Below are 9,138 nucleotides of genomic sequence, written 5' to 3'. Positions count from 1 at the left end.
CAAAGACTGAAGACATATCAACAAAATTAAGAACTCCTGCCCCTACCATCACCACCACAGCTTTGCTTCATATAAGAAGGAAAAACAGTCTACTGATGAGGAAGGTATAACAGCCTTTGAGAAACCTCTCTGTGGAATATGGACAGCAGAGACCCTTAAGGGGGCTTTAAGAATACTGAAAAAATATTATCCAGGATTCTAGGTCTCACACTAAGCACTGAGCAGTAGCAATCTACTAATGGAATACTCTGAAGGAAAATAAAGCAATAATAAAGTTCAGACACAGCTTAACTACAGACTAAAAACCAACTCAACCCATCACACTAAAGCCTTAAGCAAAAGTAGAGTATACCTTAATCAAGGCAGTCTCTATTCCTTCACTTACAGTATTTGTTATTCAACAAAAAATTTTAAAAACACACAAAATGTAAGAGAAAAAAGAAAGAAAAATCAAGAGATAAAACAGTAAAGAGAACCAAACCCAAAGACACCCCCCACTAATGTTAGCTAATGGGGAAATAAATGGTAGAATGAAGCACAGAGAGACAAATAACGGCAAATACAGAAGAGAGGGTTTGAGAGAAAGAATGATGGTCTATTGTACATATAACTGGAGTGACAAAAGGAAAGGAGGCTTCAGAACAAAAATTTTTCTGAAACTGATGAAACTTTAGCTGAAACGGATGAAAAGTCAAGAAGCTTAACAAATACCAACTAGAATAATTAGTAATTCACACCTAAATAACTCCTACCAGACTGCTGAAAAATCACTTTACTTAAACAAACAAACAAACAAAAACCTTCAATGTTATGGAAGCACTGATTGGGGAGTCAAATGTTCCAACAAGATGAGGATTTCAGAAGAGGTAACATTTGAGTTGACCTCTGATGATAAACTAGAAAAAGAGAAGGCAGCATAAAAATACTAAAAGCATGTTTAAGAACTAAAAATAGAAAACAACATATAAGGGGTGCCATTCAAAGCACAGAAGGGGGCACAGGAAACAAGAACACTGATGCTAATAAGTGCAGAAAGTAGATTATATCCAAATTGTAAAGGCACTTGTGTTCTCTGCTCAGCAGTAATTTAATAAGGAGGTGACCCTGGAGATCTCTATCACGGTGCTTGGGGACTATTTTTCACCCTAATGACTTACAAAATTATGTTTCTGACAAACAACTACAGCTTTCAGAAAAGAAACAGAACTCCAACAAAACACTGTCTAGCTTTGTCTGCCCTCAAAAATATGTTCATATATAGCTTGCTGTATTTTTAAGGCTTTGGTACCTATAAAGAATTTTGAAACATGGTAAACTAAAAACAAAACGAAACAAAAAATTTTGAAGCTACACTGGTATCCTGGTCAATTTATAGGAAGAGAAACACTGGCTCCAAAACAAATATGTGAGGGCCCCAAGTAGTCAATGGATAGAAAACAGATTTGATGAGTAGAAGAGAATTTTAACTGGGGGAAGAAGGAAGAAATTATACAAAATACTGATAAAGAACAAATATTTTAATATTCTTTTTCCCCCCAGGGAGTTGGAAATAGAAACAAGCTGGTTTTAAAGAATGAACTGTCTGAAGTAGGCAGAAATCCAGAGGATGCTGGAAGTAAAGTTTGAAAACATGGTAGAATAGTGTGAGCTGACAGATTTTTCTATCATACTGATTTATTTACTTATTCCCAGGCATATGTGCTACCTATGCTTCTATCTGGTAAGCTTAGCACTCCCTTCTCCCAAATTATTCTTTAATTAGTAAAACTGGGGAGCTATGAAAAAGGAAACAAAAACTTTGGGCAGTGTAGGAAAATACTTAGAACAAAACTCCACCTACTATCCTACCTTACAAGTACAACTTTCTCTGTATACTACCAAAAGTTGCTTATCATGTAGAGCTTGGGCGTTTTAGTTCACCAAATTTGGAAAGTTGTGAATTCCTAAAAGGAGAGCAACAGCAGGGCAACTGCCCAAAGTTTTTCTTTGATTCTGCTTACAAAGGCTTTATTTAAGTATCCTTTTTTTTTTTTTTTTTGGTCACTCTAAGATCACTATGCCCCATTACTATATTCATGGTTTTCTTCAGCTGTCAAGAGTCACATAGTAGTCACAAACCAAATAACCAGCTTTAAAAAAAAAAAAAAGAAAGGAAAAAACCTTATCCATATTAACAAATGCTAATTCCTACACCTAATAGTCTTTCCCTATCTTTTAATATATTCATTAATAAAAATGTATTATTGCATTAATAAAAATTCACTTCCCATTCTTTCCAAAATAGGAAACTGAGATGTGGCAGGAAATACAATAGGCACTGCCTGATTTTTAGCATATGAGCCTATTTCTGACAATACATAAAGAAATGAGTTAAGAGTGCAAGTTTTGAAACAGGCCCCTTACTTGATGTAACTCTAGATTTACTGTAATACTTCATTTCCTCATCCATTTCACAGGTATATTATGTGTTCTGAAGACACACAGCATGTGCTTAGCACATACTAATTATTAAGCAATGCCATCAATGTTAAGAATTTCATATTAACAACTCAGTAGAAATTCTTTTAGCTTTTCTCATTTCAAATTTGTCTTTAATGCACTGTAAAAAGACCTTTTAAATTCATTCAGATTTATGAAAGGATATTTACTGCAAGGAAAGAAACTTCCCTGAGCTTACATATATAATTATGTGCATTTAAAAACTTGAAATTTATAGCCATTTTATTCACTTTTGCAAAATGTGAGAGGAACCTTTCAGATCTTTCACATTTGCAGTATTCCTGGGTGATAACATTACTGGTATGTTTTTTTTCTTTCATACTTGGCTTTCCAAAATTTCATTAATGTAATTATCCTACTTTATTAATTAAGAGAAAAAGTTACTTGGGGGGGACCCACATTTTTTTGCTGTGCCCCATTTGGCACACACCTGTAATCCCAGTAGCGCCAGAGGCTGAGATAAGAGGATTGCAAGTTCAAGGCCAGCCTCAGCAATTTAGCAAGGCCTTGTCTCAAAAGCAAGTAAATAAATAAATAAATAGGTAGATAGATAAATGGGCTAGAAATGTGGCTCAGTGGTAAATTGCCTCTGGGTTAAATCCCCAGGACTAAAAAAAAAATATTAAAAATCATAACATAATAAAATCTATACAGTATTTCAAAGAATAATAATTGATCCATCTGTCTCTAAACTGCAAGTTCATAGTCTTGGCACTGAAACACCACAAAGTCATAAATTTATATCAAAAATTAAAGGGCTGGGGCTGGAGCTCAGTGGTAGAGTGCTTGCCTAGCATGTGTGAGGCACTGGGTTCGATTCTCATCACCACATATAAATAAATAAAATAAAGGTCCATCAATAACTAATTTTTTTTTAAATTGAAGTTTGGTTCTAATACAGAGCTAAAATTAAAATTACTTAATGAAGTGGAGTTTAGATTACCTGGGTATGAACTTCCACATACCAATCAATAGTCTTCAACAATTATCAACATTTGAACAATCTTGCCTATTTTACCACCCCTGCCAACATTATTTTAAAGCAATCCCAACGGTGACATTTATAAGAATGCCTAGTCTTGCTGGTCTCAGCAAGCCAAGGAAGGAGGATCTCAAGTTCAAAGTCAGCCTCAGCAACTTAGCAAGGCCCTAAACAACTCAGGGAGACCTTATCTCAAAATAAAAAATAAAAAGCAGTAGGGATATGGGCTCAGTGGTTAAGTGTCCCTGGGTTCAGTCACCCGAAAAAAACAAAAAACAAAAACAATCTTAAAATTGTCTAACTGAGGATCAAATATGGATAAAAAAATCCCTCCACCATAAAATGGAAACACCTTTGCAATGCAATCCTAACAGTCTGCCCTGGACAAGACAGAGTCTCATTTTCCCATCCCCCTCAACGTGAACTAGTCTTGTAAGAGAAACTTCGATGATTTGAAAAGGTTTTAAGAAGTTTTATAGCTACCATTTTTACTCTTGGAATATTATCTGAGACATTCATGTCATAAAAAATCACACAGACAAGGCCTAGATGTCAACCAACACCAACTGAGAAACCAATTGAGAGCCACTACCAGACATGTGAGTAACAACATCTTGAACCTCCCAACCTGGGAAACCCTCCAACTGAAAGCTGGTACACAAGTGAGCCCAGACAAAACCAGAACTGCCCAACAGGCACAAAGAACAGGGGGGAGAAAAAAAAAAAACCAGTAAATAGTTGTTTTAATTCATTAGGTTTTAAGGTGGTTTGTTATGCATCCAACAGCACAAAAGCTTCCTAACAATGTAACTTTTACTTTCCTAATATTATTCGATGTGAAAAATCTGATTCTAACAGATTCTGACTCAAAATTTATCTTAAATATTAAGAAAGGTTAGTTAATCAGTTGCAAAGAGCACAACATTACTATATGATAAATTTGTGGCACAAAACATAAATGTATTTTGATAGGTGAGAATCTTCCAGAAGAGTTACAATTCCATTATTTATCTATACTTCCTTATCCTTCTGTTTAAAACAAACAAATAACAACAGCAAAAACCACTAGATCCCGGATAAAACTTTTTTTTTTTTTGGTTAATGAGAAATTATTTGTTGATTCCAGTGAACAGGGAGACATGGAAGATAACAATGGCAAAATGAGAGAAAGCAAAGGACTTTTGGGGCCTTAAAAAAAAAATCCCTGATTTTTAGCTGATATAATTTATGGCATAAAAATATACCCCCCAAAAGTTTCAATATCCCCATGGGAAAAAATAACTATGGTGTTGTCTACATTAGAGAACTTATTCTTGAAGTGATTTTACTCTGTAGGTGTCATGTTTCAATCTTCATTCAGGAAGTGGAAACCATTTTAGGGTTCTTTCTGGAAAGTGAGAAACACGTGATAACCAGCTTTTAAGGTTCAAACCTTGCATTTTCTTAAAGAAGTTGACAAAAATGAGCAAGAGCAATAGTAATTTTAAAACTACGTGTTAACTTATCTAGTTTAACAGGTAGAGTCAAAAGAAATGTATTTGAGAACAGGAAAAACTGGCTTTGACCACAATAAGTTCATATCAGAACAGAAAAATTAGAAATGAAGATCAGAGAAAACCAAAACCCAGCCAACTCTCCAATTATAAAGTAATTTTATCCCCTACACCCAATCATTTTGGGTTGATCTTACAATAAGCAACTTTTATGATTAATTAATTCCCTATAATAAAATTCTGCTTGAGTGAATTCCAGTAATCTTAGTATGAACTTAAAATCCTTTCCATTTTAATTTTAATCATTCTAATGTGATCCATTGTTGATTTCATGATTTAGCTGTTAAAAGGTACATTAATTTGTTGCTTAGAAATGAAGTTTGATGTAAACCTATGCATTTCACTTAAGTATTTCATATTTTTTTTTAATTTATTACTAGTACTTAATTATCTGTGGAAATAGGTTTCAGCTATGGGAAGCAAACTGTCACTTCCTAAAACAGACCATATCATGACTTTGCAGTTTTCTTATCAAAGTCCTACCCATCTTTCACATCTTAGTTCAAGCAATACTTCCTGTAAAATTTCCCCCCAAGATTAAGCACCCCTGCTTTATGCTACCACAGTACTACAAAGTACACTACGACAATAATAGTAGTTTCTTTATATATTAGTCTGATGACTAAATTGTGAGCTGTGGAGAGAAGCACTATGTCAAGCTCCTTCTTGTAATGAGAAGCCCTAATCTACTAGCCAGAAAATAAAGTATGCAGTATCAAAACATTTTACATTACTTGATAAATTTTGCACTATAAAATTACTTGCTAAAAATATTTTAAAATGTGGGCAATTCTTGAACATATACAAGATGTATATACAAGGTGTAAGAGATGGGATATATAGCTGCCTAAAAAAAACATGACAGTCACTGATGACATGTCCATGTTGACACTTTCACGAAGAACATACAGGGGAAATAAGCCCTCTTATCAACATGGCAGAAGAAAAGACATCACTTGAATTTATTAGAGGAGGAGTTCTTATTAAAGACACCTGACCCTGGGCTAGGAATAAAGCTTTGTAGTACAGTGGGTGCTTGGCATTCACATGACCCTAAACTGGATAAAGACACCTGACCCATCATGACATTGAAAATAACCCAAGATTATGCAAGTTGACCATTTAGGTTAAAAGAATAGTTATTAAAAGTTCTTATCTTAAAAAAAAAACCTTTGTAATATAAGACCTTGAATTTAATGTAATGTTCCTGAGGAAACCTCAAGAGGTTAAATAATTATGACAAAAATCGACTCAAACTAGGTTTTCCTACCCTAGTGCACCACTCTTACTTCATGAAATACTTAAAGAGCAATAAAATAAATCCTCCATTTCTGAAACAAATTTGTTACCTCATAAAAATCACTAGTTAACACTAGCTATCTGCTTTCATAATGGTTTACTATTTGCCTCAAATCAAAAATTCATCTCAAAGGCCTTACCTTTCAATACTGGACAGAATTGGGGAAGATGGGCATAAGAAACGGGGAGATTTAAAATCATAAAAAAGAAGTCCTACAAAAATTGGGTCCCTAATAAATTCAATTTTACATACCACGCTTAATAGTATCAGACAGCAGTCATAACGAATTTATTACTCACACAGATTTTGAATATTGATATTGACTTTGGAACAAAGGAAAAAGTATTAACTGTAGTATTTTGCTGTGTGTTTACGTTCATCTTCACTACGCAGTTTCATGGAAATCAGAGTATTCTACTACTCGCGCCTTCCATATTTTCACTTCTTAGGCCAACAGGTCTGTTCTAATACATATCGCCACGTATTTCAATTGAAGAATACATTATCTACCAGAAAAAGTGTCACGATATTCAGGAAGTGGAGCTGTCAATTAAGGACCCTTCACCGAATACAAGGGGCTGACAAAGTCTCTTCAATTCGAGGCAGGGTTCGATAAGCCCTAACCCTCCCCGCCAACACCGCACTCACTGAATACCTCACTCGCGACACCCCAGACTCGCAAGGTGCGGTTGGACCCTCCGGACACCAGCCGAGTAGAGGGCCGCCCCGGGCCAAAGTAGGACACCAGTCCCTTCCCCGCGCCCACCACGCGTCCAAACCGAAGACGCACAATCCTGTCCTACACCCGTCACAAACTCCTACATCGGTCTACTGGGTACCGGCGGCGGAGGCCTGCACCGGGACCCAGCTCCTGCACCCCCTCCGGCGAGGTGGCGGCCTCTGTGCCCAGGCCCGCACTTGGTGGCCTCCCCTCCCCCACTCGCGGCCTGGCCTCGGACCCGCTCCGCGGGAGGGAGAAGTCCGAGCTACGCAGCATATTACCCAGCTCCCGAGCTGCCACCGTACAGGGCACGACGTGCTGGCAGCGACCACACTGCCGCCTTCCTCCTCCAAGTCCCAGGCCTCTGAGCGTGGCAGAGTCGTCCGCAGCGAAGCACAATGGCGCCGGCCCCTTTCTCAGATCCGGCGCAGAACCAGCCGCCACCGTTAAATGCCCCTCCCTTCCTCTCCCCCCGCCCCACTACGCGTACCTCCTGGCTTCTCGCGAGAGGGGCGGCGCTGCGGGAATCCGAGAGAAGCCGGCGCGCTCGACGTACCCCACCGCGGGGTGGTGCTCTGACTGCGGCAACCGTTGAAGGGCTGCCCCCCGGGAGGCAGCGAGGCGCCTCGGGTAAGCTGCTGCGGCTGGTCGGCCGGCGTGCTTGTGGCTGGGCGTGCGTGTGTCCGGGCGCGGGGAGCAGGCGCTGGAGGCCTGGCCCTGGTTGGCCGTCCTCGCCTTGCTGACAGGGAGCTCCTAGCCAGCCTCCTTACTGCCTGGCGCCCGGGTCGCCGCCCACAGGTTCTCGCCCCCTGGGGCCAACCTGCAGGGCCACAACTGGAAAAACCACCGTTTTTTTTTTTTTTTCTTTTTCGAGCGCTTGGCAAGTGGCGCAGTGAACGTTTATCGGATTGAATGAAGCACTGCCTTTTCTAGCCTTCCCTTCTCCCCGCCTTCTCCTTGCCCTCCCTGTCTGATTTGAAGCCAACCCTTGAAGGGTTTGGTTTGTCCACCTGTGGTGGTGTCCTTGTGGTAATGAAGCGTTGGTGGGGTACTTTCCCAATCATATCGTTTAAAATCATAATATTACCCTTTGATAGTGTAACTACAGATTTTGCAGTAAATTTTCACTTATAAAAAGGGAGGGAAATTGTGACAAATGGTTTGTGAATATTAGACGAAACTTTCAAAACTACTGTGAATATAAAATAAGAGGTAAGTAATTGATACATAAAGGAATACGCTAAAGGGAAAAACCACAGTTTGTGTGGATTTCGATGATAGGTGGATTTTGAATAATACATTAAACAATATTTTTAATGGTAAAGATCAGTTACTTATTGAACCTTGGACATATACTTAAGGCAGTCAGCATTATAATGTTATTAAAAACAATCTATTGATTCCTAAAAATTCCATAAGTGGGATATGATGTTTATATGTATTTGTCATTTCATCTGAAGGGAATGGAATATCAATCTCTATCATCCTCATTTTACTGTATCTTGGAGACTGTCTTTCACTATATTTTAAAATATTGTGAATTTTGAAGATTTTTTTTTCCCATTGCTGGAGATTGCTGTACCACTGAGCTACATCTCCAGTCCTTTTATTTTAAGACAGAGTCTTGCTCAGTTGCTAAATTGCTGAGGCTGGCCTCAAACCTGCCATCCTCTATCCTCAGCCTGACAAGTCCCTGGAATTACAGGGGTATGCCATGGCACCTGGCTAATGTTGATTATGTTAAAAGTTGACACAGATTTCACTCTTTTAGGATATGAGATGAAGATTAAATGTCTAGTGCCGGGTAAAGTGAACACAGATTACTTGTGAGGAAATTATTTTGCCAGTTTGAGTGGCCCTATAGCACAGTTGATGTATAAATAAATACACACACACACACACACACACACACACACACACACACACACTCTCCTTGAAAAATTAGACTGCATGGATTCAAACCTTAGTCATGCCTCTTACTACCCTATCTTGAACAGTTCTTTAACCTTGCTAAGATTAGGCTTCCTGTGAAATTGGAGTTAATAAAAAATTCTTATATCTCACAGGTTGTCAAAGGGATTAA

At 38.4% G+C, this 9,138-nt stretch overlaps 2 protein-coding genes across 26 annotated transcripts in view; one reads left to right on the top strand and one right to left on the bottom strand.

The window, feature by feature from the left end:
- Marchf7 (membrane associated ring-CH-type finger 7) overlaps positions 1-7,684 on the bottom strand; it is a 50,794-nt gene extending 43,110 nt beyond the window's left edge. For 6 of the 8 annotated variants that reach the window (XR_001230070.4, XR_005737968.2, XR_005737967.2 and 3 more), the window contains exon 1: positions 7,337-7,526. The gene's annotated coding sequence lies outside the window, so the exon portion shown is untranslated. The other 2 variants (XM_078017463.1, XM_021730611.3) reach the window with 2 other exon arrangements.
- The window catches only part of Baz2b (bromodomain adjacent to zinc finger domain 2B), a 346,930-nt gene continuing 345,358 nt past the window's right edge, over positions 7,567-9,138 (top strand). For 17 of the 18 annotated variants that reach the window (XM_040294351.2, XM_021731270.3, XM_078017461.1 and 14 more), the window contains exon 1: positions 7,567-7,685. The gene's annotated coding sequence lies outside the window, so the exon portion shown is untranslated. The remainder of the gene's footprint in view (positions 7,686-9,138) is intronic. The other variant, XM_021730715.3, reaches the window with a different exon arrangement.

The sequence above is a fragment of the Ictidomys tridecemlineatus genome, chromosome 7, assembly GCF_052094955.1.
Source record: "Ictidomys tridecemlineatus isolate mIctTri1 chromosome 7, mIctTri1.hap1, whole genome shotgun sequence".
Classification (NCBI taxonomy): Eukaryota; Metazoa; Chordata; class Mammalia; order Rodentia; family Sciuridae; genus Ictidomys; species Ictidomys tridecemlineatus.
Note: the sequence above shows the minus strand (reverse complement) of the source record. Positions and strands in the feature narration are given on the sequence as shown.